Source organism: Oxyura jamaicensis, chromosome Z, assembly GCF_011077185.1.
Source record: "Oxyura jamaicensis isolate SHBP4307 breed ruddy duck chromosome Z, BPBGC_Ojam_1.0, whole genome shotgun sequence".
In the NCBI taxonomy this organism is placed as follows: domain Eukaryota; kingdom Metazoa; phylum Chordata; class Aves; order Anseriformes; family Anatidae; genus Oxyura; species Oxyura jamaicensis.
This window is the reverse complement of record NC_048926.1, coordinates 61,811,064-61,818,208: the sequence shown is the minus strand read 5'-3', so window position 1 is coordinate 61,818,208 and position 7,145 is coordinate 61,811,064. Positions and strand designations below refer to the sequence as shown.

General features: G+C 44.9%; 1 long non-coding RNA gene across 1 annotated transcript; it reads right to left on the bottom strand.

The window, feature by feature from the left end:
- Positions 1–3,702: 3,702 nt before the first annotated feature.
- On the bottom strand, positions 3,703–5,398 carry LOC118156454. The gene is made up of 3 exons (XR_004746274.1): positions 5,216–5,398; positions 4,507–4,645; positions 3,703–3,954 (listed from the first exon to the last, which is right to left on the bottom strand). It is a non-coding gene; the product is annotated as an uncharacterized LOC118156454 (long non-coding RNA).
- Between the last annotated feature and the right edge of the window lie 1,747 nt (positions 5,399–7,145).

Here is a 7,145-nt window from a genome sequence, read left to right as displayed (position 1 = left end):
CACAGGCTGCCCAGAGAAGCTGTGGATGCCCCATCCCTGGAGGTGCTCCAGACAAGGCTGGATGGGGCTTTGGGCCTCCTGATCTGGTGGGAGGTGTCCCTGCCCATGGGAGGGGGCTTGGAATTGGGTGGTCTTTAAGCTCCCTTCAAACCAAGCCACGGTATGATGATTCTATAATACTGACAAGAAGATATGACTATTTTTCCTCTTTACGTGGGATCCTGAAAACACAAAGTCCAAGTGAATGTTAAGAGGAAAAGGGAACACAGGGAAAAACTGCTCAAATAAGGTAAGTGGAGCAACAACAAGCATGCGTCCATTGTTGCTGGGTAAAGTATTGCCAAGGTCAAGCTAGCATATCATAATTTAAGGAGATTGTTGCCAGTAAAAAGACACAAGTTCCCAAGAGAGGCAGGAAAGGCAGCCTTTGTACTCCCAAGCACTGGCTGCAAGCAGCCCAAGCCACACAACCATTTCTGCTGAATGGATTGAGAGCTCCTCCACACAGACAAAGGGAGGTTCGCTGTTGTGAGGGGTTTGTCATGCCCTTCTTCCCCCCAGTTCCTCAGCTGATGTTCCCTAAGCACCAGAACAGGTTTTAATGGTGACTTGGCAGCAAACACTGAACTCGCCTCTGCATCGTGATCAATTGTAATGGCTGGCTGGGGACAGCAGAATCACAGCGAGCTGTCAAATGATCCTAAGAGATTTTGAATTATTATAGTTCACATTAGTCTCTCGTAGATGCTGAAAGAACTAGATTCAAGCTAAGCACACAAATACACTTGGCAGAGGATAATTAGGAAGGGCTCCTTCTTAAAAAGTATCCAACAGCTTCTGCCTCCTTCATGAAAAACAGCATGGCAAATGACAGGTATGAGACTTAACAAGTGAGCGTGATCACTAGTGCAGAGTCCAGGCATGAAGAATTAAGAGATTTCTTTTTTGCCCAGTCACAGATCTGCTCTATGACCACAGTCAGCACAACTATGCTGTTGTGTTTCATTTAACCTTTCCATAAAAGAGAGAACTGCAGGTGCAGCCTCCTCCATGGTCAAGCTAATCTGCTTAGTATTTGTGTAGCTGAGAAGGCAGAAGGAATATCAAACTGCAGGTTATATATCAAGTGAACTAATTCAGCAGTTCTACAATAAATCTGTCTTACTAAATGGATTTCTGTGCTGAAGCAATGTTGCTAGCAATTTGCAATTCCCCCAGAATATATAATATATTTACATGGAAACTAAATACTTGCATTACATCATTGCCTAGAAGATACAAAATGCATATTTATTGCAGAAAATGCATGTAAAAAAGAACTAATAGTTGTGTGCAAACAAGGACTTTAAACATCTTGAAATATCAATTCTTTCACTGAAGCAGTTGGAGCTGCATAACCTTGAATCTAAATTCATGCATAGCAACAGAAGTAAATTTGACAGTCAGCTGTAAGTATTTACATATTGTGCTATTAGCTTTTTAAAGCATAAGAGTCTCACTTCTACCACCCATCTGGGATAAAAGCAACATTTAGAGGAGAAAAATTGGGTTTTGATCCTCGTTGTCCTTGTACAAAGAGGCAAGAGAGAACTGTAGCGCAGACAGTGTCTGAAGGACAGAAGTCAGATTTTACAGACAAAAAGAGAAATGGAGGAGAAAGAAAAGACTGCCCGTTCTCCTTCCGACCCCGCTGGCAGGCTGTCTCTGCAGAGACAACAAAGACAGCTGCCCTTGTTTCTGGGGCAGCCCCTCTGCTACGCGGCGCTGCAGCAGCTTTCAGCCACCGGGCTGGCCCCTGGTCACCTGGAGGTCTGAGTACCACTCCTCCTGCGTACGTGAACAGCAACTAAGAAAAGCAGTTCGTTGCTCTGAATTCTCCAGAATGCTGTCCTCACATCCAATGGAAATTTTTCAAGGTTGTGCAGGCAGGAGGATGCTGTATCGCAGCCCTGCCTGGCACCAGAGAGGATTGCAGTAGCAGGGCAGAGTGAACAAGTGTGGGAACCTGCTGAGAAGAAACGCTGCTCAGGCTTTGGCTTCCCCCTTGGCCATGCCCTGCAGCACCAAAACACCACGGGGCACCTTCCATCTGTGCCCCCCCCAGCAGTCCACCCAACAAGAATCAGTGAGACTCTATGTGGGGCTTCCCCTCCACCACCACCACTTTGTCTTATTTGGATCCTATTTGTGTCACAGCTCCATTTCTGCCAAGGAAGAAGGATGCTGTGGCCATGGCTAACATTGCCCTTCCATGGACACATCACCAGACCTCTCCTCTCCCAGCCAGGCTGCTTCAGGATCCAGCACCTTCCAGGGGAGCTCCATCCCAGCACATGAAGGATGGAGGCTGCTGATAGCTGGCAAGGCTTGCTGAGGTTTCGTAATTCATCCTCGGGTTGTAAGAGCCATTACGAACCTGCTGCACGAAACTCAGCAGAATTCTCCCCTACGCATACCCACATACAGTAAATTGCACACAGGATATTCAGAACATGAGGTCGGCTTTTCATTTCTTTCTTTTTAAACCCTCTAGCATCAAATCTTATACCACGAAAACACTCTGGGCACATGATGATTTGCTTTGGAAGCTCAGTTTACCAGTTCAGATGGAACAGGCTAATCATGATTTTGTCTCTATATTTAACTCATAAGCCCAAGTTAAATAGTCAAACCTACTGTTTACTCCTACTTGCAGACAAAAAAAAATAGAAGGAAACTGGAGATTGAAAGCTCCTATAAATCTTTGCGAGCCCATATGGATTTTCTTGTATAAAAGGATAAAAATATATTTTTTTTCCTTGAGAAGATAGTGTCAAGAACAAGCCAATCATTAAAAACATGAGCAGCAGACTGGGGATCTCCCCAGCCAGCATCATGTGTCTTCCATGCGAGAGGAAAACTCCCTGCAAGGCAGACAGGGAGTTTGAATTATTAAAGCTGAAGGAATAATACTCAGACTGATCAGAGCAGGGCTCTCTTGAGGGCTGGTGGGGTTTTTCCACTGGCAGGCAGACTACATTGTACGTGAGCTGCATTTAAAGCAGTCACCAGCGTATTTCCATATTGCTTTCTCAAGCAGAATCTCTATTTGCTGCAAGTATTCCCCCCCCCCCGCCCCCACCATAAAAAAAAAAAACCTCCACCCCCACCTCCACTGTTAAAGATGATCAAAAAATCAAATGAGAAAATAGGATTCGATTCTCCAGAGAATATAATGTAATTTCCCCGTCACTTCACCAGTTCCACGGGAGGACTTTTTTTAATTATGAATAATTGCACCTACAGGTGCATAATGCAGCAAAATGAAAATCTATGAGCACAGGGTTTCCCAGGCAACCTCTTATCAATTGTCTGTTTCTAGGTGATACCATTCGCTACCCTATAAAACCTTGAACAGGCTCATCTGTCGCAGAGTAAAAGAGGGGGGGGGGGGGGGGGAGAGAGAGGCAGAGGGAATCACCCCAACAGGAGGTTCCTTTGTTGGAATATATGAAAGCTCTGTAATTGTTTTGATTCCTAGGAATAATTTGTGAGTTATCTGCATGGAAATACTCATTGTAAAGCAGTGCATTTAAGCAAAAAATAATAATAATTTATTACCCTAAAGACCAGAAAATAAATGTTTAATCTCCTATAGAAAATGTATCTTAAATAAAATAAAATTTAAAAAAAAATATCTGGCATCGCTGTGAAATATTTCTGGCTTATTTTGTATTTCAGTTGTGTCACGCACATTTAGTATGACTTTCACCTCCTGAGATTTCACAAAAAGAAATGCCAATCACACTACAGACATACCGCAAGTCTTTTCTCTCCGTGTCAGTTGCTTTGTTCCTAAATTCTCCAAGATGAAGGGCACAGAGAGAGGCTGGGGGCTGCTCTCCCACATGCCAGCTTTGCGTGGTGTTATGACAGTGGGCTTCAGTAACGACAGCTATTGCAGGAGCTGAAAGCCTGTGTTTTGGGAGAGTATTTACGTGTCACAGGGTTGCCTGCCCATGCTGAGAAAACAAATCAAGAGCCTCCAATTACTAAACCCAAAGGCCTTCCAGGTAGCAAGAACACTGCATGCAATATGCTTTCCCCCCTCACTGTCAAACAACTTGCAGCAGAATCTCCCCTGCGAGTTCCTTCAGCAGCCACATTCCCCCCTCATCTTTCTCTCCAGCTCATTTCCCTTGCTACGCCCTTTCCTTACCCTTTTTTTCAGTTGACTTGCCTACACAAAATAAATAAATAAATAGATAGATAAATATATAAATAAAATTTTAAAAAAATCCTTTGGACCAGTCGGTGAAGGCAGGGAAAGGGGATGAGCTGGTAACCTCCCAGCACTGCAGCCCAGAGACCACCAGCATATTCCAGGAGCCATCGTCTAACCCCATCCTGCTGCACCTTCCACTCCAGTCCCTCAGTTAACAAGAGGAGGAAAACTGAGTTGTCTTTTCTCCCCTTTGTTTTCCCTTGAGACGACAATGAGAAACCACCCAATATTTTGGCACGTACATGTGGAAGGAAACAGAGGCTCTCTTTGCTTCGTCGGTCACCTGGCAGGGCAGAGCCTGTCATCGTGGACAAGCTGCATCCCAGATTCTTCCCTGGGGTAACTCAGATGGGAGCTGCAGGGAAACACACGGTCAGGAACCTGCAGATCACCAACAGTTAGCAAGCAGCTAAAGAAAAAGATTGAAGCTAATACAATGAAAAGGTCAAAAACTGACTCCTAACTTTGAATACTAAACAGACAAGTGCTGCCTGGACACGTTCAATTACACTCTCCTATTTTTGCTGCAGCTTCATTCCAAATTTAACAATTAAGTCACAAGGTTAAAACATGGAACAGAAAGAAATTAACACCTACACCTAATTTCCTAACAGCAATAACAGATGAACACCAAGTAAAGCAGAGCACCGTCCAATGGTAGTTTACAATAACTTAGTAAGAGAGAGCATTTGAGACTGGCAAAGTAAACCATAGTAACAGTTATTAAAAATTACAATAGGAGATTGCTTTCATTTTGAGCCGGTTCCAGAAGACATGATGCAATTTAGTCCAATTTTTTGGGATGGTTCTTTGTGCGGTGGGGTTTGGGGTGGGTTTGTTTTTGTGGGTTTTTTGAACACTTACAGAGTTGATGGATGTTTTGCAAATAAATTAAAGCAGAAGACAACAAAAATCTATTATGCCCCATGTACAAGAGCAGGAGGGAATTACCCAGCATTATTATATCATAAAAATTATTCTGGAACGTGTAATCCACTTGGCAAGGCAGTTGACTAGCCCAGGCCCTGACAGGTTTCTACTCCAGAGCAGCACACAGGCGTGGGGAAGTGCACTCTAACGGTGTCAGTACTGCTTCTTCTGTGGCAGGTTGTCTGGCCAGCACATTTTGGAGGTTAAGCTTTAGGCACAAGAGAAAGAACGTGAGCTGGTGTAAGCTTAATCACTGCAAAATCACAGGCATTACAGAGGAAAGTCAACTGTAACCAAAAAAACACTGTCTTCATGAAGTCTTTTGGTACCAGAAGAACCTCCTAACTCTGCTCTGGTTTTATTTACATTTTTTTGACAGTAGCTGTAGTCAAGCAGACAGGCTGGAGCTCCCTTGGGCTCAAGTCCTTCACCATTGGCTCCCCAGGGTTGCTGGGTCATACAAAGGCTGGAATGAATGAAACCCAGAACTGAGGATGTCAAAAGTAGAAATCTTTTTCTTCGTGAAAATGTGGAGGGGGGGGAATTAAGATGCAGCTCATGATCTTGCCAATGTCGGCCTCCTCTTGTAAAACGTTTTATTAGCTTATAAAAAAAAAAAAAAAAAAAAAAAAAAAACTTACAAAATATTATCTCATTAGAGCTGAGTAATCTTAAATCTTCTTCAAATAGTTTTCCTGTATATACAGATGGCCATAATCCTTTAAAAGCCCTCTATTAATTACCTCAATTAGATGTGCAAAACGTAATAGATGATTGAGAACTTCTAACAAGGAGAGAACAGCACATGGGAGCAGCAGTGTTGGACATACATAGCCCTTTACATCAGTAGCACCAGTTCAAAGCTGACCAATATCAAAGGACACAGAGGCACCCTCATCTGACAGCAATTACATGGGCTGCATGAAATTAGTGGGGGTTTCCACCCCAGACGTGGTGAGAGTGCCCTTCTCAGAGCCCAAATCCAGCAGCTGCACAGTGTAGCGCGAGGTTTCTGCTCCCAGTGTGGAAGGAGCCTGTGCTACCCCCTCACTGAAGCCTTGATTTCAGCCCAGCTGAATGCCATCCTGTTGTAGGCAGTGAGCTCTGCTGCCTCCTGCAAGGCAGTGTGCGGGGACCACCCCTCGGCCATGCTCCTCCAACAGCCCCACGTCCTCTTTGTGCTGGGGGCCCACACCTGCACGCAGCACTCCAGGTGGGCCCTCACGAGGGCAGAGCAGGGGGGACAATCCCCTGCCTCCACCTGCGGCCACCCCTCTGGTGGTGCAGCCCAGGACACGGTTGGCCTGCTGGGCTGCAAGCACGCGCTGCTGGCTCACGTCGAGCTTTTCATCCAACAGAATCCCTAAGTCCTCCTCTGCAGGGCTGCTCCCAGTGAGCTCTTCTCCCAGTATGTGCTCACATCTGGGGTTGCCCCGATCCAGGTGCAGTACCTTGCATTTGGCCTTGTTGAGCCCCCTTAGCTTCACATGTGCCCACCTATCTAGCTTCTCCAGGTCCCTCTGGATGGCATTCCTTCCCTCCAGCATATCGACTGCACCTCTCAGCTTGGTGTCACCAGCAAGCTCACTGAATCCCACTGTCTGTCACTTTAGGGATGTGGACTTCCAAATTAGAGAAAGTAAATAAAACAACTGTCATGGTAATCCCTTCGTTTCAGCAGCAGCACAAAAAAAAAAAACAACTTTATGGCTGGTTTCTTAATAGTAGTTCCACTCAGTATAGCCTGAAGAGACCTAACCAAAAGCAGTTCCCCATGCACAACTCTGGCACTAGAGTGCTGTTAATAGCAGTAATTAGCTGAACAACCAAAACGTCCTTTCCCTATAAAATAGGATCAGTTAAATTTTGAGAGCTTGGATTCCATTCAGAATACATCACCAACACAGTTAACAGGCTTCAGCATTTTATTGCCTTGCAATAAAACCCAAAG